This window comes from Ornithodoros turicata, chromosome 9 (genome assembly GCF_037126465.1).
Source record: "Ornithodoros turicata isolate Travis chromosome 9, ASM3712646v1, whole genome shotgun sequence".
NCBI lineage: Eukaryota > Metazoa > Arthropoda > Arachnida > Ixodida > Argasidae > Ornithodoros > Ornithodoros turicata.
This window is the reverse complement of record NC_088209.1, coordinates 36,237,192-36,264,214: the sequence shown is the minus strand read 5'-3', so window position 1 is coordinate 36,264,214 and position 27,023 is coordinate 36,237,192. Positions and strand designations below refer to the sequence as shown.

At 45.7% G+C, this 27,023-nt stretch overlaps 1 protein-coding gene across 4 annotated transcripts in view; it reads left to right on the top strand.

The window, feature by feature from the left end:
• The window catches only part of LOC135368804 (protein qui-1-like), a 336,239-nt gene that overhangs the window by 223,609 nt on the left and 85,607 nt on the right, over positions 1–27,023 (top strand). For all 4 annotated transcript variants that reach the window (XM_064602319.1, XM_064602318.1, XM_064602320.1 and 1 more), the window contains one exon: positions 23,959–24,039. The gene's annotated coding sequence lies outside the window, so the exon portion shown is untranslated. The remainder of the gene's footprint in view (positions 1–23,958; positions 24,040–27,023) is intronic.

Genomic DNA, 27,023 nt, shown 5'->3' with positions numbered 1-27,023 from the left:
CAACATAGATGAATGGATGATGATGATGTGGGATGTTTCCCTGCGTTGAGTGCAGGACCCTACCCCATTCCAAAAAGGTTCACATGAAAGGATGACAAGGGAAGGAAATCCCTACAGTTCGTGAAGGAGGCCGGTGGCCCTCAGAAAGGAAAGAAGAGCGCCAAGTGCACGGCACTGGTGTCCAGTTTTCGTCAAATTACCGAAAACGTCTGCAATGCTGTTTGCAACCGTACACCGTTTGCTCGTATTGATGCGGATTGGACAAGCGCGGTTGCCTGCAGATAAATTGTCTCACTATATGATCGACCGGTAGCAGCTGCAAATGACTACCTTAGAGCATCTGAGGTAGTCATTTAAGGAAGCGGCAAGTCGAGCCATCGATCACCTGCCGCAACACCATGCAAATTTGGCAGTGTCGGTTTCCACGGACTAAATTTGGCAGATTTTCGGTTCCAGCAGTGTGTGCCACATTTGTAACCAATCCAATTCCGAAACTTCCGTCAGCCCAGACTCGTAGAATATTCCCGCTAACAGAACATCGTCATCATCATTTTCTCCTTTTTAAGTGTTAAACGAGGTCAGCTAATACCTGGCGTGTGGATGTGAGCATGAGAATCTGCTTTACCGCCTGCCTTGCGTCTGGCATGTTCCCGTATTTATTTATTTATTTATTTATTTATTTATTTACCGTCAGGGCTACAGCATTGGAGAGGGGAGGGGCTTGACACAAAGTAGGAACAATGTGGAATAAAATTTAAAAAACAAAACAAAATAATCAACAACAAACGAACCAAAAGCACGAGCATAGATAGTATCACTGGTGGAGAATCAGATCAGTATGTAAAGCTTAAATAATCTTACGCTGCATTCAAGTGGTCGTGAAGCAGTTTTCTGAACTGTGCACCGTCAGTGATGGAGGTAATGTGACCCGGGAGATGATTCCATTCCAGTGAGGTTTTAGGTAAAATAGAGTCAAAACACGTTTTAGTAGTACAGGATGGGACACCAACTTTCTAGCGATGATCAAGCCTTGATGAGACGTATGATGGATGGGCAATTAAATGGTTTATGCCCCACTCTCAACGTTTGCTTGCGCTCTGTTTTTCCCTGGTGCAGCTCTTGAGTTGTCTCGGAGTGTAGTATCACCAGTATGGTGCAGCAATATTCGACTGTATCCATTTCCGTATTGTCCGAAACAATATAGCTATACGTGACGGAACGTAGGAGTTCCGAGGCTGGACCCGTCGCCGTCTAGCTTTTTCACGACTGTCATATTCCAATAGTTACACGACTCGTACACGATGCGAATCAAACTTTCGCTATTCGCAGATCCCTAGACAAAATACTATGTCCACCGCGATATCTTGAAGAAGGGATGTAGGGCATCTAGAGCAAAGCCCCCTATGGGGGTGAGAGCCAAGCTCCCAACAGTTGTCGAAATATTAAAGCGAAAGGCCGCTCTACTACCGCCTACTAGGCCAGCTCCTGTGGCCTAGTAGGATGATCGCTCTCCACGCCGAGACTGGGAAGTGACACGGGTTCGAATCCTGTCTGTGGTTTTCCATGGATTTTCCGAAGACTTTCCAGGCGAATGTCGGCCCAAATCCCCCTGAAGTCGGCCCAGGACTCGTACTAACCCCCTGTTCCTCACTCCTTCTTCCTGTCCTCTCTCCATCCGTGCAAGTCTCTACGCCGTTCATAGCCAGAGTTGCTTCGCGGCGCTAACACGCAATTTAAAAAAAAATTCCTTCACCTTGGATTTCTTCATTTGGGTTCACATTGGATTCCTTTGGATTGGATTTACCGGCCTCGGTGGCTCAGTCGGTAGCGTGTTCGCCTTCTGATCCCGAGATCGCGGGTTCGAACCCAGCCGTGGACGCCAGCAACTTGGTGGCAGGGTACAAGTTGCTTAGACACGCCGTCTTCCGCGAGGGACGTTAAATACGGGGTGCCGTGTGATGAGCTTTCATCGCACGTTAAAGAACCCTCAGGTGGGCAAAAGCAATCCACAGACCGACCGCTGTGGCGTCGCTCATGATCGCAGTTGTCTCGCGACGTAAACCTCCAATTATTATTTGGATTGGATTTGCTTCATTTTGATGACACCGCATTTCTTAAGAACCGTTTGCTTTTTGAGCCACTAGTCCATATTAACGAGAAAGGTCCTGACGCTACGTATTATTTGCTCATCTCTTCCAGTGGCCTCGGTAACCGACATGACATTGCTTTATATGACCCGTACTATTTCTTTAAAGTGGGAACGAACCCGCGGCGACGGAGCTGCGTAAACAGGATGTGCACGTTTTGAGAATGGTACTTCTGCAATACATTGCCGATCTTTCCCCCGCAAGCGTCTTGAGGGAGAAAGATCGCGAGAGGCGAGCACTGGTTACCGATGCAAGACGCCGTCTGGTGACGTAGCTCATGACGTTTGATGGCGCATTCAAGTTGCACTGATTTCGGCCTCTTGATATGCGTCCTAAATAATGCAAGCGCTTCGGGTACAGAAAGTGTTGCACATGTTTAGGTGCAATGAAACCCACGCTTTCACTGAGCGTGGCTTTTTTCGAAAGCGTCTGGCCAGCAGTTTAGTGCCTCTTTAAATGAAATATAGCACTCTTCTCGAAGTTACCGCACATAACGCTTGGCTGAGCACGAAGAAAATATTTAAGGCGGCGCTTGAACCGTTATTGATCCCTCCTAACGGCAACGTGCAAGGTCTCCCTTTCGAAGGAAGAGCAGACCTCGCAGAATCATTAAATGAGTGATTGAGAAAAATAATGCAGACGGCGACGGGAAGCTCTCCGTTGACTCGAGCATCAATGTTAATGAAAGACCGATGGGCAGCATTTGGGAGTCAATCTTCGTTATTTCCGTCCTGCACTTTGCTTTATATGAAGCAAAGTGTAGGCAGATAGCAAATAACGAAGACAACGTAACAACGGACCGAGACTTTCCGAACAATATTGTCCGGAAAGTCTCGGAGCCGTAAGGGAAAAGCACCTCCGCTTTACTGCTCTGCTAAAAATAGAGAGCAGAGAATGAGTCTACGTAATATGTAGGTTGTCTTACCTCTCTGCCTCCGCCCCCTTAAGGTAATGGCAGTGGTCACTTTCCTTCTCTGTACGTTTGGATTTCTCCCCCTCCCCCATTTTCTTCTTCTTCTTCTTCTTTTTGTCTTTTTGTGTTTTACTTCCAGCTTCGTGCTAGACCTGGCGTTGACTGGTTTACTTTTTCTTTCTCTTTTACCGTTGTTTTGTGTATACGTCGGCATCTAGCGTAATAGCTCCGTGAAAGAACTGTCTTGACAATCGCGGCAGTGACCTATAGAATTTTCTGCTCAACGGACTACGTATCTTATGTGTGTGTGTGTGTGTGTGTGAATGTCCTGGTCCTGCTAGCATAGTCTTGTCTACAGGAGCATGAACAACTCCATCGTCATGCGGAAGACCTGAGGATGTTCACGAGAATGGTCCCGAAAACACGATAAGCAAGTGCGTGGCGCACTTCTGTTTCTTTCCTATTTTTCTCTTTCTTTTTTTTTTTTCTCTTCTTTTAAGTGTCCCACATCAACCGTTGCGGATGTAGGGGTTGGTTGGTGTGGTTCGCTTAAAAAAAACAATTAGAGGAGCTATGAACTGTACCAAGCGAGCCCGCTGAACCGTACGTGTCGGCTCCAAACGGCGATTTCAACGAGTTTCAACCTTTTGTGCAGGTGAATTTGATAGGTGCGTATCTTCAGCACATAGCACGCTCCTAGCAAACCATCTTTCCGAATGACAACGTTCTCGCCCATGATTTGTTGATAACGAGAGGTGGAGCCTATTATGTGCCCATTATGCACATCTACAAAATGCCTACACGCCTCCCGTTTTCAACAAATCAGAGATGAGAAAGTTGTCACTCGGGATGATGGTTGGCTAGGAGCGTGCCATGGAGTGAGGTTCATCTTGAAGAGGGTAAAGGCAGAACGTTATGTGTACCTCCGCGTTGGCGTCTAATTGGGTGCCACAATTCTTCAGATGACGTAACGATGGATAGAGGTATCTGGACGGCGGTGCCTCTACTCGCCCGTATACGAAAGAGAGTGCGTTTTTGTATTAACGCTGCACAAGTTATGAAGGAGAAGAATTGAACAATAAATTGTAAATAGAATTACGAAGGGTAGACGAACAATATTAGATCTATTAAACCCGTAACTAAATACGTGCAGATAGGAGTTCTTACCTCCATCCTTATCATTTAAATGGAGTGGGTTGCGCTTAGGGAGAGGTCTGTACACTACTGTTCTCGTGATTGAAGACGAAAGAGAAGAAGAAGAAAAAAACTGTGGACACGGCGGGTGACCCCAAGGTTCACATTCGTAGTCGCTGTAAATCGACCAAGAATGTGTCCGTAGAAACCTGCACAAACGCCCGCAGCACTTGGAGGTATTTGGTCGCAGTCCAGGCACTCAGGATCTTCGTCCGCATGCTGATGGCCGCAGATGTCGATGATGATCGTTCGTAAGATAGTAGAAGATGCCAATGTGTCCTCGACAGTACCAACGCATCCGGTCAGTTGGGACAGTCGGCCTTCCTAAAGTCTATGTATAGTAATCCTCGAGTCCTTCCGGTCTGCTAACTTCCGAGTGCGTTGACGCGGTTATTGCTTCTTTCAAGTAACCTATGTGTTGTTCTTTTTTTCTTTTTCTTTTTCGTTTGCGTGTGATTTGCTTATCTGTGGCTCATCTTTCGGGTTTTGCGGCACGAGGACTGACATGTCAGTTTGTAACTGTCTAGGTCGATGTTCTGAGCTTTTCGTGAAGTATAATAATCAATAGTGATATGAACTCAAATACCTCTTGAATTTACGTAGCGAACAAAGGCTCCACATTTAACGACGCTACAGCCTAACGCTAACGCGGTCGCACATCAACTGCCTCGAAGACAAAGTAAGTTATTAGCTCGAAAGAATACGACAAAGGAAGAAATCGATCCTCCGATCTATGAGGCGCTCGCAACTTTCGTTCTCCTTTTTTTTTGTGTGTGTGTGTTTGCGTTTTTCTTATATCTTCTAGCAGCAATCACGTTATGGAGAACACACACCCTTCAAAATCCGCACACTATCAGCCTTATTGTTAAACTAGAGACGAGACGAGAAACGAGCGTATAGGGTTACATTTCGCCAATGTTACCCCAATATGTGTACTGTGGGCACTCTTCCACGTATATCGGCAACATGTAGATAGAGGGCGCAGTCCTTATCAGTCCGCTGTTCTGAGAGGGGGCGTGGTGGTGCTTTAAGAGAAAGGGATTTAAGCAGCAGAAGGAGGAAGGTACGGGAGGCTCTCCTTGGTGGATGGACTCGTGTAAACTGCTGAGGCACGGAGGTAAATAAAACTTGGATGCATTGACTTGGTATCTGAGTTGCTTTCACGGGCCGGACGGGCGAGCACGACCCCGAGAGTGGGAATGGTCTCCACAGTACAAAACCGTATCTACATGCTTATCGTGAACATCAAGAAGAGAACGCAAACATATACTGTGATGACGATAACCTGGGGCTGTTTTCCAGAGCGCTTTCGGTGATACACTGCGGTACTGCACTTTGCTATATTGGTGATTTATATTACAAGTGGTGGTTGCACAAATCAAAGGGCGACGCGTGGGTCAACACTGTCAACAGATTAGAGACGATTTCGAAACATACTTCGAAAGTATCATGATGAGGTTCCAGCAGATCCGAAGATGTTCACGCTAATGGTCCCGAAAGTACGTTAACCAAGTGGCGCCAGTCGCAAGTGATAGGTTCCTTTATACCGCACCGTGTTCGTAGAGGTTAGTTGGGGTGGCTTGCTTAAACTAAAATTAAAATGGAGATTGTTGCGACGACGAAGAGGTCCGTACACTACAGTTCTCGTGATTGGAAGACGAAAAAAAGACTACAGAAGAGCTGTGGACACGTGGTGGTACACACGCACACACACAGACTCATAGTGACTCACGCGGACACACGCATATTCGCAATCCGAAACTCTGTGGCACGGTATAGCTTCAACACTGTCCTTGATTTAGCGAGGATGTCTTCAGAAACATTTGATGCCAATGAAAAATGCAACAGCTACGTCCTCTCGTTTCGAAAGATGCGACGGAAGAGCTGTGACTGGTGCCTGTTGATCCAACGGAATTACTGACTGCATGCAAGAAGAAATTATGTCAATAGCGCCAAGCGTACAGACGTCTCGTGACAATTGGCTCGAATTAGCGCTTGGAATACAATCACTAACAATATAGAGCGCGTTGCGGGGGAGCCCGATGGTAGGACGCAGTAAATGTTCCCCTCGTAAAGAGGAATATCGTAATAAAAGGCGTGGTGCTTATGAAATCGATAGGCTGTATGGCTGAGATGGACGCAACAGGGTGATTCACGATGCTGCAACGAAACTTGTCGTGGAGAGAGATTGAGAATATACAGCACCACAGTATATAGCCGAGAGGGGACCCGAATATACCGGCACTGGCACAACAGGTTACCGGGCTCTATCGATAGAAACTAAAGCTATAGAGGCGCTAGTGACATACAGTTCGGTATATAGGTGACTTTTCAGTGATAGCTGTTGAAGGGAAGTTCTCGGGAAACCGCTGTGGTTATATCACAAAACCTTTTCTTCATACAACCGGGCTTATGGACATCCTATGCCACGCTGAATGTGTGATGTGTCCTGTGTGGGGCCCCAGCGATCCCGACATTTTGCTCTCACTTGAACTCCATTTCCATCTCTGTTCTCTCTGGACATCATCTCTGTTTCTTCATCATCTCATCATCTCTTTGTGTAAGTGTACTGGTGTAGCCAGTTCGACTTCGTCGAAACTCACTTCCCCATTTTTTTCTTTATCGCATCGCATCACATCACATCACATCACCCTCCGCTCCTCCCCGTCTTCTTCTTCTCTGTCGACTGTCGGGGGGAGAGGGGGGGTTATATTTAATAAGGATAAAAAAGAAAGTTTGGAAGTTTGTTTTATTTTTTCTTACTTCAATATGTACATAAACTGTTAGATAGGGACTGCTAGGCAAGCCCGAGATGCAGTCCCCCCCCCCCCCCCAAAAAAAAAATCATTTTTACATTGAAAACATACAACATACAACAGTCCTGTGTAAGAGATAAAAAGAAATATTCATGAAAGAAAACACGAATACACACAAAAGGTATCATCAACAGCAACCCTAATTAACCTATCAAAATGGTGCCCGTCGCGTCAGTTAATTACAATGCGGTTGTTGCGAATCTGCGTTATTAGACCAGTTTTAATCTCGTTATCCTCATACCCTGCTATCTCCCTTTGACTTTGCATGCATAAAGACCTAGCTTTCAGTGGTGAAGTATTCCCGTACTCTATTTTTAAACGCCTTGATACTTTTAATCCATTTTACCTGGACAGAGAGTTGATTCCATAATTTAGTACAGACTTAACAGAATGAGTGAAGTCCGTAATCCATTCTATACATTGAGGCAGCGTTAAGCAATACACATCGCTGCGGGTCGCATAGTATCGGTCACTTAACTTTAGCTCGATAAATCTCAATGTTAAACAAGAGTAGTACATTTTATGCATGAGGACAGTAACGTAGATTTTCACGAGAGAAAATATGGAAATCACTCCCAGAAGGTCAAAAGCAAAGGTGATGGAATCGCGCCAAGGTACATGTGACTTTTGGCATTTGACATTTTGTCCCGATTTTAGTAATATTTGTGTCCCTTAATTCCAGCTCTACGCATCACCACTCACTTCACACAAGGCGGTACTCGTAGCTCTAAAGTAGTTGTGAATATATCAGTGCCATATATAAAAGACATATATATCGACACAGAACAGCTATCCCACGAAATTCGCGTAACCGTCCTGTAATTTTCTCTCTCAAATGCTTCCTCAACTGGACGCTCGTGAGAAGCGATTGTTTCTTTCCCTCGTCGCTCCTGATGTCACAAATTGTGCCATAATCAAGTCGGAACACGCCACAAATAACCGCTCGCTGTCCCCGTTCAACGTCGCGGTTGGCAACTCTCAGTCAGTAGCCGCGCACGCCAGCATATAGACCTCTCCCTTTTTATTACCAAATGACGTCATAGTGTTCGAGAGCGCCACCAATTTGGTGGCGTTGAACTACACTGGAAGCTAGGGGGCGAACAAGATCGTGCCCGAAAGCCACGGTCTTTGAGGGGATTACGATGGTCACTGAAAGGGACGCAAGCTTCGGTGCTACCTTTCTTTCCATAGGAGGCGGCGAACAAGTGCCCTTTCGTGGAACCCAGTCCTATCCCCTTTCGATTTGTTTCGGTTTCAGTCTGTCTACCAACGTCATGGTGACACTTCTCGGGTAGAGGTCTATTCACAGCCCATATTGTCAATTGTGACGTCAAAGCGATGTCTATGTTCATTGTTTCATCATTGCGTCAGTGCCTGTACCGGTGACTTTATTGTCGCTTTGCAGATCACCTATGCTACACACCTGGGTCGTGTACAGAACTTCTGGCGCGATTGTTCTTAAATTGCACGGTCAGTAGCGCGTGTAATTAATTCAAAATTCATGCGTCGGCTGTCAAGTCTTAACGATAACATCATCGCGCCTTTCATCTTCGTTGTTATTTTTTTCAGTTCAGTAAAAATGAACACTATATCCTGTCGTTCTTCGTAGAGAAGGTTGGTTGGTTGGTTGGTTTAAGGCTTTGTGAAGCTTTCATAATGTCTTCGTAGAACAGTGTAGTTGAGTAACCTTTTGGGCGAACGACATTCTAGACCCGACCCTTCCAATGTGAGCTACATTGACGAACTAATGGCTCTCTGAAATGATGATATACGCAAATGAAAATTTGCACTTCATAGAAACAAGGAAAACAAGAATTCAACGAGCCGTCATACAAATTAATGAAGAGGTACCAAACAACTCTCAAGTACAAGCAACCAGCACTCAATAAGAACGGCACTGTCCTTATTGAGATAAGTGGCACGAACAATGTATCTCCGACACTCCACTTACGCCGTTATGGCACAGCTGAGTTCTTGAAGCCAAACAACAACAACTTTATTGCGAGATGATGAATGGGGAGTTTCATCGCCAGGGGGCGATACTCTACGCCATTGCTGGTGGTGATGCGGGGAATGAAATAATGAGTGCCCCTTCACAATAAGGATCGAAGTCCTGTGGTATCCATAAAAGTGAAGAGAGCTTTGAGGGCAGGGCGTTGGTTGGCTGGATGTGGCCAGGGACCAAGCATTTTGTGAGAGAGACGGGCGAGAGTCCATGCAGTTGGTTAAGGGATCGGGAGACTACGGTTCGGGAAGGTGTAGGCAATGGAGAAGAATGTTCTCTACATCTTCTACAGCACCGCAGTGACTGCACAGGGGAGAGTCAACTTGTCTCAAGCGGCAACGCCACTGCGATGTAAAAGCCACAGCGAGGCGCATTCGATGAACTAATGCGCCATCTTCACGAGCAGCATGTCGAGATATGTGCTGCGTAGACATATGCTCGTGTTTTTGTTTTTGTTTTTCATGCATATATGCAAATAAATGAGGTGGATACACACGGGAATACGCAACGCAAAATTCCACCACATAGTCTTCTAAGGTGTCAGTCTAAGACTTTCTCACGGAAGTGATGTAAATTAGTTCGCAACGTTATTCATACAGAGCGTTTCACGTGTTTCATGTCGCAGATAGAAGCACTCGCCAAACACCAATGAAAAAAAAAAGACTGGCCTCATGTTTGGGTGTTTCTGCTGAACTCGTTTAAATGCGGCAGCTTTAAAGGGACGGTCCCACACGGAAACCCATCAATGAAAGAGATGCCACTGTGTTCGGCAAGTGCCGACAATCTACTTGTTTCTTTCTTTCTTTCTTTTTTCGTCCGAAAAGTGCTTAGATTTTAAAGATCAGCGCTGGTCCCGCAGCTGCAGATGCTCCTACGGCGTGACGTCACTCTCTAAGCGGAGGAGTGAGAGGGCGGCGCCGTCCAGACGACTTGTAGCTCTATCTATGTCTCCCCCTTGTATGGGCGACACAGAAGAACGACTCTATGAGATGCCCGCACGACCGCGGCATTCCTTTTCTCGAGGTAGCGCCCTCATTGGTTCTTAGAGAGTGACGTTGCCTCGTTTTTCCTGAGAGGGAATTCCGGAGTACTCTCAACATCCGACGTCTGCTCTTGTCATGTATTCCATCGAATAACGGTCAAACTACGTCATTTTTTCGCGTGTAACTTTCGGTACCGTGGTTGGTGGTCCACGAGGAATGAAATGACATTGTACGTAGTTTCGAAATCGACTGATTGATATTTGTTTTAAAAATAAATGGAGATTCGAAATCGACTGGAACGGATGCGACCGTCCCTTTTAGTTCTGATCTCTTAAACCTGATCTCCGGGTGAGCGCACACTTCTTCTTCTTCTTCTTCCACCTCAGAGCAATGGCCGTTAGCCACTGAGGGCGATTGGCCAGGGCTAGTCATGACGTAACACGCGGAGCGCGCTCGCTCAGGCCAACACCCGCGTTCGTCTCACTCGCACTCGTTTCAGTTGCCATAGTAACTTCTTCCTCCTTGTCTTCTTCCTTTCTTCTCCCTCTACAACTTACAGACGGACCTTCACGGGCGTTGACGTTAGTGGGCACTATGAATCTACGTACATTGCTTTAATAACGGTTACAGTGGAATAGAACACTGCATGTCGTGCAAACTCAGAATTCGTCTACAACCGAGTCTTGCGCACTCCCTCTCGGCGCCATACCTCCCCCTTACGCTGCGCACGGCCTCGGTTTCTTCGCGGCGTTGACGCGAAATCCAAGAAAGAGCAATACGTGTCCAAAGCACACGAAACCGCAGAAAAGAAAATCGCATCAACTTTCGACTGACAGCTAAGAAAAGCAGCGCTGCCAACAGAACGACAAGACGGCCTCGCGTCTTTCCAGGACTGTCACCGCCCACGTCTTCCGACACTGACCACCTGCAGAGTCCGATAACGAAATCAAAGCGATTCATAAAACGTTCCGCGCGATTGAGTCCCGTGGTTCGAGTCATCCCTCGTAGGAAACGTCCACATAAAAGTATTCACATAAAAGTAATATATTTTATGCACGCGCCCGTCATAGCCGATTTATTAAAAGTCGCGACAGGGATGTCCACGACTATGCAAACCCGAAAGGGAGTGGTCGCTGGCATCGATCTGCAGTCGCTGGGCTGCACTAAAAGGACGCACATTTGAGATATGTATAGAAAAATAAATATTGGCTGTTCCAGATATGGACCTGCGTAATATGGTAGGCTCGTTATTGGTATGCAATATATGCAGGGACTGCGTCTGTACTGACCGACCATTCAATTGGCCGTGCATCGGTATGGGGTATTCATCTGTTATCGCGAACTTTCGCCAATCACCGGGCAGCATATCAACTTTTTTACGAAATATTTTTAGGTTCGTTTAGGTAAACAAAAACAAAAACTAAAACAAAATTTGAGTAGATTTACACGTAAGATATGTCAGCCTATTTTTGTGGCGACATGCTGCACGTGCCGCAAGGTAAGAATTAAAAAAAAAAAAGAAAAGGCCGTCATCTTGCCAATCTAACCATTTCCAAGAGATAACCCATTGTTTGACAATATAGCCCATTCGATCTCCCCACAAGTCAGCGTTCATTGCGTGGGGCATCTGAAAGACAGCGTAATGACTTTTTTTTATTGAATTCTTCTCAAAGCAAGAAGATCGACCATACTATCAATTACGGTCCGTGCCCCGTGAAAGGAGTCAACAATAGCAAGCCGATCATTCATATCATCAAGGGCACGCCCTCATGTCGATGAACGGTTCTCAGTGGGTACACAGGTGAAATTTATTTTCATTTGGGGGAGGAGGGGGTGTCACTGAGCATTTGGGGGGTGTATAGGGGGTCTGGATAAATCACTGTCCGTTCTCACATGTCCGCCAGTACCGTTTAAGGATTTGAAGCGCTGTGACGGCTCATGAGTTATCTAGCCAGTTAAGTATTTTGTGCAGGTCTTTTTTCTTTTTCTTTTTTTTAGTTTCAGTTTTTAAGTTTCAGCTTTCAGTGTTTTCAGTTTCAGCTTTTGAATTTCAGTTTGTTTGTTTTTTCGTTTTTTTTTTCTTTCTGTTAAGTGTTTTGCAAGTAAAGTAGTTTGTCATTTTCCTTCTAATCTGATGTAAAATAAAGGAACGATACAAACACTCACTCCAAGTTTATCCTTCCGCTGCCCGTCGTGTCCGTGTGATGTGTAGAGGTTCGGAACGTTACCTTGAAAATAAGTGTCAAATTCCATGGCGCCATATATAGTGTTAGCACACGTTGCAGTTGCAGTTGCGTAGACGTCACGGACAGGCAGTACAGGTAAAACTTAATTTTAATTGTCTTTTGATTAGTTACAAACCGCCCCTTGTTTTATTGCAGATGTATTGTTCCGTCTTGCATTTTCTGTTATTTTTATTCTCTCGCACAATACCTCTGACGAGAATGCAAATTAACTCACCGGAGTAATGTTGGGAGAATCCCTTCGAATTACCTTCGCTATTGGATACTTGCCTGGAACGAAAGAGCGAAAGGAACTAAAAAAAAAAGAATCGGAATTCGTGAGCTAGAGGTGCGTACGTATGCAGAGAATTTGCATTGGTTCTAGAATATTCGCGCTTTTCCTATCAATTTCGCTTTCGTTGCTTCCCCCACGGCAGGGAGGAAGAAATAGCAGAGAAAGTGACTTCTCTTGGCACCCCCTCTTTCTTTTTTTTTTTCTTTTTTTTTTTCGCGAGAACCGGCAGGCTTCCCCCAATCTTCACATTTCCGCATGATCGGCATCTTTGAGTTGGTTACCGTTCCCTCGCTTTCGTTTACCGTGAGCAATTTCCTCCCCCCTACTGCGTAGGATATATACAGGCCTTGCAGAACCGTATTCAGTTGGAAAGCAGAATTGAGGACACGGAATGAATATTTCTTCTTTATTTCTTCTTTTTTTTTCTTTTCATTACTGTTTATTTTATATTACGTACACTCTCCTCTTTTTTCTTTTTTTTTTTTCGGATAGGTGTCACACACCACAAGGGTAGTGACACACTGATCACGATGTTGTGGGATCGATTCCAAGCCTAGGATGCTGGCAATTCTTTTTCTTCTCTTTTTTTTTAATTCTGTGTTAGCACCGCGAAACAACTGCGGCTATTAGCGGCGTACAGACGTGCACAGATGGAGAGAGGACAGGAGGAAGGAGTGGGGGGACAGGGGGTTAGTATGCGTCCTGATTAGATTAAATTAACGTATTATGCATGCCAAAGATAGGCGCCTCCTCCTGTTTTCAACAAATCAGGAGACAGGGCGATATCATTCGGAATCATGGTCGGCCAGGACAGTCTTACGTGGCGAAATTCTGTTTTAGTAGTGTGTGGCGCGGTTGAAGCCGAGAGACCGCTCCTGTGTCCGTGAGGAAACGTCCAAGAGTTTCGACGGTCGAACGCTGCAAGGATGAGCTGGCTCAAGGACCATGTAGCACTCTCAAACTGAGAGGACTTTTTAACCCTGCCTGTGGACGAACGCAAGCAGGAGCGCTGGCGTTCGTGAACTGTACAATGAAGAAGGACGTACTCTGTGTCGGCAACCATACCACGTGTCATGTGACACAATGCGGGGAGTTGAGCGTTTTATCAAACGTTTTATAACGTGGCCTGCGTCGAACCGTACCACTCGGAACCGATCAGTGGATAAGATTCTGAGTCACACACGACTGCGATTGGTTCCCATGGGCACGATAACGTTACAAACGGTTCGCTAAAACTTCCTATTCTTCCTGAGGTCTCTTCGATGTGGCCTGCACCTCCGGCACTAGTTCAGGGGAGTGCCGTCGACTGGGACAGCGCAAGTGTATTGGCTCAGCACTAGCGCTGCGCGGTCCCTTCCAAAACGAAGAAGCGAGTGCGGGATCAGGCTGGTCGTCTGCTGTCCGCAGCGCGGCCACTGTAATGTTCTCTGTGGTTGCTTTTCCTTTCATATATACTGTTTGTGTGTGTTGTACTTCATACGCATTAGTAGTCATTTGAATAAGTGTTTGTTATGGCTCTGTACCTGTAAGCAGCGAGGGAACGGCGTATGCATTCTACTTGCTTGCACGAAAGGAAGGGAAGATCGTAATCGTGTTCCTGCCTGTCACGAGAACATTGTGCCAGATACTACGAACACGGGTTCTTCATGTTTTTCCTACTTGGTCCTTCGTCTCTCTATATTTTTATTAAAGAATGATTCTTAGCTGCTCCAAAGCTCGCGTCATTTGCCGCAGTGAAGACAAGCGCAATAATTAATGCTCCCCGTGCAGCCGAGAATTCGAGTAATCCGTTCGGTTAGGTCGCAAAATGTAAACGCATTATCCCACGCGTTTATCGCGACCGTGCAACTTCACTGACTGCTGCATCGCATACATGTCCACTGTCTTGCTGCAGGACGGAACCGTCAGAGTACACACATCCATGCCACCGACGCGGACCCGTGTCGTCTGCTCTACGTGCACTCTTATACTGCACTTCCTATCCAGAAAGTGCAGGCCGGCCGCGCACTCGTGCAGAACTAGTGCTGCACAATTACAGAACGAATACGAGAGTGCGGAAGGCGGCGCGCGACACGCAGAAAACGAATATGAAGGTGCTGCACAGCCTGAACTATATTTCAGGGAGTGCAGCCAAATCGAAGATACCTCTGACCTTGCACATCTCAAGCGGGATGGTAGCGGCGATTATAGATGTAGCCGGTGCAGTAAAGATGCTCGTGATGTGCTCACACCTCGAGGGATAGAAAACTTCATGGCGGGGTCTATGACTCTAAGGTAGTCGTTTATAGCTGTCGGAGACCGAGGATACTTAGATAATTTATCTTCAACAAACCGTCGCAGGAACTAGGTCTCATCAGCGCTGTGTGAGTAAGCGGTATACGGTCACATCCGTCATTGTCGTGGGCAGCGACAGCAGCAGCGTCGGTTGCGTCATTTCCTGCAATGCCACTGTGCCCAGGAACCCATTGGATGATGATATCGTCAGACGCAGAAGCTTGGGGTGATTAACCTTCTAGCGGTTTGATGAAGCTAAAAATTTGGGCGATCGACGCCCAACTACCTTGTAGCGCGGCTTCTGGGTCCGACAAAGAGCTCAACTTTTGGGGTGGATGTACAACGATACAATTGGAATGGACTGGTGGCGCCATCATCCGAGACTCAAGGAGCAGAGCAAAGAGCTACCGGCAGTGGCAGGTCCGTCAGTAAAAACCTCCCGCGAAAACGCATATGAGTTCCCCACCAACTTCTCTACATCACCCAATCACCTCACCCCAATTTCCCGTCCCCGCTAGACACCACAATCTATGGTACATGCTGAGATGACAGGGTATATACTGTGCCTGAATACTATACAGCTAGCACCCTGAGGTAATAGGGTAACACTCACAGCACCGCTTTCAGTCCGTGGAGAGGGAGATATGTGTAGACCAGTTACGGAGAACGATAAACAAAAAAATGTGACACATGAACAAGCAGCATTTGAAGGCAAGAGACGTGGAGAAATTGTCATACGTTAGGGGTAACGACGTGACGTTAGTCCGCCGCTCACGACCGTGCTTCGGCGGCAGTGGCTATGGAAGCGAGCTGCCAGAAGCCGCACGGGAAGCCAGTGGTAGCCGCAGAAAGCCTGTGTTTGAGATCGTCTGCAGCGATTGGCTCAAGCAGACGACATCCCGACTCTCATATGCCACGTGGCAAAGAATTGTCATACGTTCTTAATCTAAGAGGCGCTGCAAACGACCCCTGTGCACATTACTGTATAGCAGCATAATTTACAAAAAGAGAGGGAACTATTACAAAAACACAAAATTTACGCTTTTCTTTTTCTTTTTTTTTACTTTATTCTCACACTTAACTCACTGAGCTGCATCTTCTTTTGAGACATCACCCGGATCTGCTTTTTCTGAATCACGCTGTCCATCACTGAGAAGTTATGCAGGAAGAGTTCTGAAACTGGTTGTTGTAAAAAAAGAAGTTGTCAACAGTCACTTGTCTTCAAACTTTCGGTGAAATTACCACTCTACCATACCGTTAATAACATCGGTCTCCTCTGCACGCTTACGCTTGTATGCCGCCATCGGAAATAAGATTTGTAGTCCAGTGGGGTTGACCACCGGAAGTGGGAAGGTTCGTAATAGGATGCACATAGCGATGGCGCTCGAAAAAAAAAAAAGTTGGAGAGCACATAGAAAGCCGTCCAATGAATGCCATTTACTTTTTTTTAGCCGGCGTTTACCCGGCGGTGCCAAAGTGTTGCGTCAGATTAACCGGATTTCTTTTCTTTTCTTTTTTTCCAAACCAAACAACACCGTGGCTCTTGTTCTGTTTAAGCAACAATTCCGTTTCAGCGACTTCCTTCCATTTGTCGAGATTTCCCTGTAATATTCCTGTCACACGGGCAATCTTCAATGGTCACTGAACAGTTGCTCCACCAAGCGTGTCACATGTCAACTGCTCAAAGGGCATTGGATCCAATGCTTCCGCACAGGTTTACACGTTACACGCTAGGTGACGCTACGCGTATGTTCAATGGTCATTGGTTTCAATGTTGGTTTATTCGAGGGCACTCCCAGCACGATTCGTTTCGTATGAAGAAAACCATAGTCTTAGCACTGAGCTTCCACAAGTCTTCATCGTACAATGAAAAAATGCACGTCATCCTCTAACTACTATATTCTCGTAATTACGAAACGCCCTTATTGCTGAAGAATCCTGCAGCCGTTGCGCTCCATAACGACGAGCAGGTGCTTCAGCAGCACCTTCCTTATTGTTCACTGTTCATTTACTGACGTTCCATAGTTACCAAATACCATCTTCTGCAATTACGCCAAATGGAGGTATTTCAAAGAACTCAGGTCTCCAAGACCTGGTTTTCTTGTTATTGACAGCTTCAGCGAAAATGAAGAGGTATCCACGATTCATCAACATTCGCACAGAGGTTATTGTTGTACGTATATCTTACTAGTCGAAGAAGATCCGTAGTGACCTCACGCGGGTAAGCCTGCATAACGTGCAAGAGGTTGAAGTCAACCCTGCCAAACTTTAAAGCGTCTTAGGAAGGAAGAGTCCGCAGGAAGCACACTGCAGTCTACAAGAATAGCGATGTGGATCTTCTGACAAAGACGAAGCACACAGTGCACCTGATACTCTGTCATGTCAGAGCGTTCTTTGCGTTCGTGTCACTGTGTTTTTGTTTACGGTTTTGCCCCTTTTCAGTAAGACAAGAAAGTTAGTTCGCCTGAGGAATCCCAAGGATGCTTTCACGCTGTCGCACTCGCATCCGAGCGGTCACTGATGACGAAGCGGTATCCTGTAGCCGCTCTGTGACGATACGCCGTCGATATTCCAAACTTTTGATGTTCGATGTTCTGGCCAAGACTAATGCTCCTTTCATGCATGCTCAACTGTCTTTGTGCTTTCAAGAAGCAGCATGAGAAGGACAACCCTCCTCACCTATGCTGTCTCATTTCGTTCCGAAAGTACGAATACATAATTCATGACGTCCATCATTACTTCGCTGGACTGAATACGATGACCACACCCTTCGCAAATCTTCCATTAACGTCCATTGGAGATTCTTCATTTAATAACGCTTCGAGTGCATTCATACCTTCGTTCATGCTAATGATTTTCCGTATTCCCTCACGGGGCATTGATTCACTTGTCATGTACAGTTCGTGTCATCCATCACCGTACGCAGTAACGGCATCCAATGCGAAACATGAATATTCCGTGCGCATACACAATAGTTCGGAATTAATGCACCCACACATAAGGAAAGTAATCATATAGCACTGTGATAAGCACAGGTGGCTGGTTAAAGCATTGTGTACTTTACTCTGGACGTAGAAAAGGCAGTTTTTGATTACATGTTCGGCAACAACATAGAATTGCAAGTTCTGCTTTTGTTCCGTCCACTGTGGCATGATGTTGCCGGCCATGCTTCGTCAAAAGTAGTATCCTACAAGCAGGGATGGGTAGAAATACGTTTTTTGAGTATTTAAATATAAATACAAAATACTTTGTTGAAAGGCATATTTAAATACTCTGCATAAGTACTTTTCAATATGAGTATTTAAATGCAAAATATAAATACGGTACTTAAATACCATAACTATTACCATAAATACTGTGCGGAAGATGTCATCTGGAATTACAGAAATAATAATGATAGCAACAAATCAGCAAAGAACAATATCATTTATTTGTTATTTATCATGGCGATTTTAATATTAGAAGACTCTCGAAGACTGCATCTTCTAGGTATCTTCTGTTCGGCAGTACAATCAGATTCGCAGAGGAGAACAACATTTTCACAGGTGCCGATGAATGAAAGGCTCGTATTAAATTTGACGACGATGCTTCGTACAACAAGGTAGTCGGGTAGCCCCAACCGTTGTCCGCAACAACCGTGAAAAACTGGCCATCTAAAATGTTTTGTTGCTTGCGAAGACATGGGAGAACTGCGCGTCTCTCCAAACTCTGCTTTGCCCTTCTTAGCGAAGGGTGAAATGCAGGCTACCTTGGGTATTTAGGCGTATTTATAAAGCATTTACAAAAATAAATACCGAAAAAAAATTATTTAAATATAATTATAAATACATATTTCGAGTCTGTATTTAAATACAAAATATAAATACGTGTATTTATATTTTAAATTCCATTTTAATTACAATGTATTTAAATACTGTCAATCCCTGCCTACAAGAATGTAACGATTCTGTTCTCTGCCCTGTTCATCAAAACTAAGCTCCACTTTTCATGATTCCCTCACCTCTATTCCGTTGTCACTTTTCATTTTTCCACCGAGCTATAATAGCGCTATATTGACGTTTTTCATATTCCGAAGGAAAACACTACCGGCAGTAATATGGGAGACTGCTTAGCCGGCGCGATCGATGGTTTTACGTTCGATACTACTTTTGCTCCCATAGCAGCCTATGCCTCAGAAGGGGTCGCCTGAGTTTGAGGTTAGACTTTTATTCGACACTAAGGCACTTCTAGATGCCATGCCAAAATTTCATCCACCGTATAATGTCGTAGGTGTGTGTTTTTCTTTGTTTTTTTTTTTTTCTTTTATATAAACAGAGGAAATGAATCGTATCCGTTAGCATGCTTAGACACGATGACTTTCGCGAGGGAGTCTTCTGACATGCAGTTCTACAAGTAAGATGCGCCAGATCCTTAAATCTAAATAATGGTGCCGTGATGCTACACGTAACGTTTGTCTGCCCATAGTGGTCCTTTATCTAAAAACGTAGGCGTATCTTCTGTGATAATTGCTGATAAGGTTCCCAACCTTAGCCGGCGCAAACAAATCCATGACCTTAGTGCGTATCACGGATATTTCAACAAATATCGTACGCGAAACTATTTACTTTCTAATAGAAGTAACTACAGGCATGTAGTCTGGAACAGTCACGAATATGAACGGCTGCAATGGCGGCCATGGTCTTGAAACCAGGATCCCTTTCCAGGATGTTGCTCACTAGTTGCACACTATCTGCATCACATAGTTTCTGGGATGGCCTAGTGCTCGACGTATGCGTTTGCCATCACTTTATAAAGGCGCTGCAGATAAAGTGTTCTCTAGTCGTTCAAGCTGCTTTGGGCAATCCAAAGCATACTCAGTGAAGTGTGCGCCGAGAAAGCCGATATCCGTTTCAACCCTCTCTCTTGAGAAAGCCCCACGGGCATATCTAACGAAGGCAGCTTCGTCGAGTGAGAAGCTACTGACGACACGTTGAACAACTTTAAAGTGCCAAGGGAAGTACCGTATACTGCATGCCTCCAGCCATGTACCCCAGCGGGTAATAATCGGCTCGAGTGTTTGCGCAACGTCTGGCTGGTACTCTTTAATTAAAACCCTCTGACGCCCAAGCACAGAAACGGGTGTCCGTAAAATCGAGTTCAGTATTTGTTGCATTCAGCAGGGCATGGAAGAATGGTTTCCACGCACTTTGCTCTCACATATTACAAAAACAGGCTGTTTTAATTAAGAGCATCACATATGATACATCGGGCGTTTCTATAATCATCCCGGAAGAGGAACCGTCATTTTATCTACGGCGTTCAGTTCCTCCTGCTCTACGTTGACAGTTTTTCCTGAATGTGCAACAACCATGGCTCTGTCTTCTATGGCCTGTCAACCTTGTCGGCATCAGTTTCGTCTACAGTGAACCCTCGTTATTATGACCATGGTCATTCCCGAAAATTTTGGTCATAATGCGGAATTGTCATATTAAGGGGGGATTTGCAGAGGTTTCACTGCATTGTTCCCCAGGAGTATGGTCGTAAAGCGCGTATGTCAGATTATCGGGGGTCATATTAACGAGGGTTCACTGTAAATATGTCAATGAAGTGTGGCCGCCTCATCAGTTTTTCAGCGCCAAATCGATTTCCCAGCCTTGACATTTGCTGCAGGACTGTACCTCACTGCACCCTCCCACAGCATATGCTGGCATGCGCACTAGACCCATCTTCATGTGCATTCAGATGTACAACTCTGTTCCGTGTGTACTAGTTTCAAGGCACACCAGAAGACACACAAAAGACATAAGACACACAAAAATACGTACGCCCGGCGCTTTCCTCAAATCAGGAGTGATAGCAGTATCAATCTGTGCAGTAGTTGACCTTCCACAAATTGCTCCCCACGGAATGAAAAATTTCGTTACCTTGACACCAACATAAACGGAACGGGATTCAACCGTTGCGTCGTTCGTGATTTTCGAGCGAAAGAAACCGCAATTCACGCTTTCTCTCTCCTTCTCAAAAAGGCCGATGATGCGGAACGCACTCTCATTGGTCTCCACAAAAACGATTTGTCCAATCATAGCGGGAGGTCGTCTGAAGAGACCAATCCGAGATCTCTCCACATTGTCGGGCTTGTTGGGAAGGAGAAGGAGAGGGAAAACTTACATTGCAGTTTATTTCGCTCGTACATCGCGAACGACGCAAGGGATGACTCCCGTTCTTTTTCTGTGAAATTTTTGCACTTTTTAGTGTCCCTTTAAGATTGCAGCGACACCGCTTGGTACAAAATTTGATTAGAAACAGTTGGCTGCAAATTTAATTGAAATGTTTCGCGTAAGAAATTATGTGAAAGCGTCGTTTTCTCTCTCTCTCTCTTTCTCTCTCTCTCTCTCTCTCTCTCTCCCTCCCTCCCTCCCTCCTTCCCTCCCTCACCAGCTCGCGTGACTGAGTGATTAGCGTGCTGGACATGTCACGTCGAGACTGGGAGGTACCCCGGTTCGAGTCCCGGCATGCCAGCTGTGCTGTCTGTGGTTTTTCCTGGGTTTTCCTCAGACGCTGTGAGACACATGACGGCACAGTTCCTTTAGAAGTCGGCCCAGGACGGACATTACTTTATCACATAAACCGTTACCAATGCGAACAGACGTATACGAAATTTCGTCGTCGTCGGTGTATTTTCACCATACCTGATATTTGCAGAATGATGGCATAGCCGCAGCTGCGATGACAACAGGGTCCACTATATACGGGAGACCTCAATATTGCAGTCACGGAAAGACGTAATAGGCGCCCCCTCTAAATAAGCACTCGACGTGTCTTCGTGCGAACCTGACTGTAGCAGAGCCCCTGAATAACGATGGCTGGGAACGCTTGGCGGGAAAGAACTAATATGAACCGAAACATTGCTGCGCACGTACAGTTCCTAATATGTGCCATCAATTGCTATGAATTGGTCAAGCTTCGTCATCAGATCGTGTGTTTCTGTGCCTTCGCCGCTTTCATGGAGGCAGTCGTGTGGCAGTTCATTAGGGCTATGGGAGGCTGCCACGAGCGAGACTTCCGGCGAGCCAACGCCGCACTCTTCTTCAAATAAATAAGTCTGCGAGTCCCCCACCTCTGAGCAACTCAGCCATGAGGAAAGTGATTATGTCTGCAGCACCCGACCGTCTGTTCTGCAGGAGATTATCCGCCATAGAAGCAGTTGCTTTGGTCATGTGGCGTTGCTTGCTGTCTTGTGATGTTATCGGGATATCCTACTACTAAAGCGGGGGGGGGGGGGGGGATATGTGAAGGTTTATTAAAGAAAAAAAGGAACTGCTATGAAAGGTTGTGGATGAAAGCCGTAGCTTGAGGGGGGAAATAATGATTATTAAATAGAAGAAGATCGAAAAATTGAAGCCATACAGCCAGAGCGAAAAATTTACGCCCACAGAGAATGTAGAGCTCGTTCGATAAACGAAAGGAGCGACAGGTCTCCATAGATTTGAACCGTGCATATCGTAATCCGTGCTCGACCTGCTTTTCAACGGAAATGTTTCAGGATTGTGCGAGTGCCACGAAATACGGTGCTTCGTATTTCTAAGCAGTATTTCCTGAAGTAATAATGCCCGCAGTTATCCGATACAGACAGGACTTTCCCAATGGACATTGCAGAGCAGCTGACTGCTCTTGCTTTTGTCGGAATTTCAAAACGTGGTGTCTAACATATTATTTGCATGTTGCTGCAACGTAGACGCACGTATACGCTCCATTAGAAGCAATCACTTATCTTGAGCAGCTTAGCAGGCTTCAGCTAAGCTTCGCAAGATTAAGGGACGGAAGTCGTAAATCTCATCGGGAAAACGGATCGCTGTGTATTGGGCATCGGAACCGTCGTGTGTTTGCTGCAGCATGGGTTGGAGGAGGAATGTTCGCAGACACCATAAGTGGACATTAATGGGAATTACGCATACGTGGGAATTAATTTTGTGATAGTTCCCCGTCACACAGAGAGACAATATTATGGGGCACGTAGATTGCAAGAACATGAATTCGCGGTATGATTCTGAAGGCATGAAGTTTAATCTGTAGTGGGCCAGTGTTGACACACGTATAGCCTATACGGATTTATCCTGCGTCTAATTACTGTAATACCAGCGAGTCAAACGACGAGAAGACCCGCGCACATTTGACTTTTGCAATATATATATATATATATATATATATAGATACTCATGGAACCATGCGGCAGCACCAGAGGACACGTGTTTCGCCGTGTTTGCGACTCGTCGGCCCTGGGTAGCTGCGCATCGTTCCGAATTGGCAAACCAGGGGTCACTCAGCGAGCGATATGCACCTGGGAGGGTGACTGAGCACTCCTCAATGCCACAGTGCAAGCCAGTGAATTATAATGCAGGAAAAAAAGCCATTAAAGAAACAAATAAATGATACTAGACGTGTTTGAAATTCAAACTTACAGATTAACATGGCTTCTATGGCTGCACGCAGAGAAACAGTGTTTCTCTGCGTGCAGCCATAGAAGCCATGTTAATCTGTAAGTTTGAATTTCAAACACGTCTAGTATCATTTATTTGTTTCTTTAATGGCTTTTTTTTTCCTGCATTATATATATATATATATATATTCTCATCACTTCACATCCTTTGTACCATGATCAACGTCGTCGTCGTCGTGCCATCCCTTTCTGTGCAATCGTAGTCGTACCATATAGGGACAACAACAACAGCAATAAATGATGACGATGCGATGGGGTACCATAGGGAATACGACATCCCGTACACGTTGTTTTCATAGCGACGATTCCAAAGTCATCGATCAACCACCTGTAGTGCATGCTTGTGATGCATGGACCCAACGCCCACTGCGAGGCGTTGTCCAGACACCTGCTCTTGCCGCCTCGAAGATTGTTCTTCCTTCTCCGAATTCATATCGGGGACAGAAGAAATAAAGGGGGAGCGCTCGGTTCTGTGGAGCCTATACCGCAAAATCAATAACTAAAAGCATTTTCGTTCGCATGTCCGCTTTTCTTTTCCCATCCGCGTCGGGTGACATTTGTCTCCTAGTTGTTTCGCCAGTGACCTCTGTGTGTAGTCCTACAGTTCATGCAACGCGCGTTTTTCGTTTCCAGAAACAAGGCCTGATGGATACGCGACCGCAGTAACGAGGTTCACTAGGCAGAAGTACAACAGAGGACGGCGACTTCCTTCCGGTAAGTGCTGTTCAGTACGAAATCCAATGGTATACCAGGACTGTTTTGTCTCTCATGTCACGCTATAGCAATGCTGAAGGGCAGAGTACGAAGGGGGCAACCTTTCATTATTGAGAGTATCACTCTTCGAATAACTGGGTGGTTTCTGGAGCTATGTGGTCCCCCTGGTGGTCTTCTGACGGTTATTATTTCTTCAGCTTAAGAAAATGAAGGAGTGCTCCGATATTGTGGCGGACTGATCCGTGAATCTGCCGAACTGAGGTTGAGCAATGCACTACCCCGTTATGGCGATGCTACCCCGCTATTAGGATAGCGGATTCAATGATCAACAATGGGATGGCTCCGTGTCACGTTTTACAGACATCTTGACCAATGAGAGCACAGAGTTCCCATCGCGTCAAGGGGGCGTTAGGTTCCAGCACATTCTTTCACTTGGTGTTGTCCTCATTATTTAGGTGTCACAGATGTCTTGATAACATGATAACGAACTATGACGAAGATGACAGCTGGTTGACGTGGCTCAGTAACAAATCAAGTGTTACGGAACGTTTCAAAGATCATGTAGCTTTGTGAGGGTCTGTCCACAAATGTACCAGAGCTCACATGCAGCACTGGAAATGCCTGCAGACTTCTTTTATTTTTGTAGTACTTCTGCAGTTCACTGTCAATTGTGTCTGAAAATAAATGTATGCTGCTCTTGAGGCAGCTGATTAGCCACGTTACTGTACACAGAGTACGATAACAACGTAAAAGGTGTGCAAAAGTTTCCGTAAAACTACATTATGTAGGCATCCAAATAAAGAAACGAATAACGAAGAGCGACGACACTATTAATGACGTGCACACCCACTATTTATGTAGCGAATAAAACGTCCCGGGGTGACGACACATATCTTATTTGTTCCTCACACACACACACAAAAGAGAATATTGTTAATACAAGACAAACTCACAACTCTGAACGTATCATTATACGTTAACGTTTGTGTGATATTCCTATCCCAAGCTGTTCCATGTGTATGCTCGAAGGGAGCCGTTGTTTGCTTTCGCTTCGGCTCCTAGGGCTATTTGTAGCAGAATCACCTTCCTGTTTTCTCTTCTGGTTCAGCAGAATGTCCAGCCGCTTCGGAGGGCGACTCCTCGCGGCCACCGTATCGTTTCGCGGGTTTCTCCGACTCTACCTGGCGTTGTTTGAAAGCCTTGCGGGTATCACTGCCAACCTACTTTCTACTTTTTCTGTCTTTCTTTTTTCTTTCTACTTCTTTATGTACCCTGTCGACCACTCTTTTCTTCCGAAAAAAAAAAAGAAAAAAGAAAGGGTCCAACTTTTTCGGATTAACCTCGATTTCTCCTCGAATTGCAATCACGTATCAATCATGATCGCGAACCTTCCATCGAGACTTCACAAACTTCGCCACATATATATCAGGCTGATAAGAAAGAGTCAGCTACCATTTCCGTAGAGTAGATGGGTAGAAATCCAGCGAACCGGTAGAGATGTAGGAAGGAAGGACAGGGAAGAAGGAAGAAGAACAGGAAGAAGACCCAGTCTCTGTTCGAAATATCGGCGGCTTCTGTCCTGAGGCAACTCCCTTCCTTTTCCGTATAGTGTTTTCACGTGCGTCATCGCTATCTGTCCTTTGGTGGACAGCTGGCGATGGTGGTATTGTACGCGGGTCACCGACGGAAAAGCTTTCAGATGGTAGCCGGATCAGGTGTAAACAGCGGAGGAACGTCTAAAAAGGCGGCCTATGCTCAAAAGATGCAGAGGCACTACGAGAACCCAACAGTGAACACGAACCCCACCCTTCCTGTGTACATTCGTGGAGACCTGCCATGTTTTTTTTTTGTTTTTTGTTTTTTTTTGCGGCTATACGAAACATGTTACTCGCCCAAAACCATAATAGACGTGATGCTCTTGCCCATTGTCTTCAACGGTTTCCATGGCTTCAACGGAACAGTTGCTCCAGTTAGCCTTCCCCAATGACCTGGAAATTAGGAAGCTATAGACGATTGTTCACACAATCGTGATAGCTAAGCGCGTCGACTCTAATCTAATCTAATTACGGTCAGAGCACCCCGTTAGCCAACTGTTTCATTCAGCCCGCACATCACACTTCAGCCAAGGGAAACCCCGCCTTACTTCGTACAGGGCATTCGGATAGCTTTTGCACACTCAGCGTTTTAGAATATGATAGCTTTCGAAATGCCGCCTTCTACTTGGACAAGTCACATTTCAAGCAACAATGTGGAGCTCTTTGACCCCTGCTAATCCATCTGCTAATCCCTAAGTCGAGTCACACATATGTCAGAGTGTTGGTCACAATCTTCAAAGTCTCAGGAGCCACAGAGGAGCTGACGGAACAAAGTTGACACGCATGTTAGCTCCACTGTCGACATGTTTACTGCAAGACACATGAACCTGTACTATTACTTAGTCATGATATCATCACGACATGTGATCGCCGTGCTTCACTCTACAAATAGAAGTTCAACACATAGCACACCCCTAGGCAACCGTCATCCCGAATAAGATCGTTCCCTTCGCTGATTTACCGAAAACGGAAGGCATACGTCTTTTTGTGACACTTACGCAGTTACGTTGATTGTCACAAAAAGGCGTGCGCCTCGTGCTATTCACATATCAGGAGTGACAACGTTGAGAACGTTATCATTCTGTACAACGGTCGGCCCACAGTTCATGAACAAATTATGAGTTGACCTTTCATGTCATCTACACATCACGCCACCCTCATCATCTTATATTTGTTTTTACTTCATCTCTGTGATATATTTTGATTTAGGAATAGCAAGCCGACCTTCGGTCAGGCTGACCTTTCCGAAATAAACGTATATCCCCTCCCCCCCCCCCCCCCCCCCCACCTCGGCCCACAGCGTGCGCCCGGCCGTGCTGTCTGGGTGTTTTCCCTCAGACGCTTTAAGACAAATGTCGACACAGTTCCTTGTGAAGGCGGCCCAGGACA